Below are 393 nucleotides of genomic sequence, written 5' to 3' on the forward strand. Positions count from 1 at the left end.
TTTGATGCAAACAAACTGACAACAATAACATAAAACTGTGTAGTGTTGGGAAGCCCAAATCAGATCTGTAACAACCTGGGTTTGAAGAATTACGGCACATGGAAATGAGACATTCTTACACAATTTTACTATGAATCAGTACGGCCTCTAATTTGGTAAGATCTCTAATTGGTGCTTGATAAATAGACATAGATTTAGAAGAGAAAGGATAAAATATAAACAAAGTCACAGATCAAAATAATAATTTAGGATCCTACTTCATGTTCTGGCTTGGTGGGACCCTAGCCAGTTAGGATGTTCACCTTCCTAGACATGGACGGAGGGGGGAGGACCTTGGACTTTCCACAGGGCAGGGAACCCTGACTGCTGTTTGGATTGGAGAGGGAGGGGGAG

The sequence above is a fragment of the Alexandromys fortis genome, unplaced genomic scaffold, assembly GCF_014885135.2.
Source record: "Alexandromys fortis isolate MF-2015 unplaced genomic scaffold, M_Fortis_MF-2015_v1.1 scaffold_1, whole genome shotgun sequence".
NCBI lineage: Eukaryota > Metazoa > Chordata > Mammalia > Rodentia > Cricetidae > Alexandromys > Alexandromys fortis.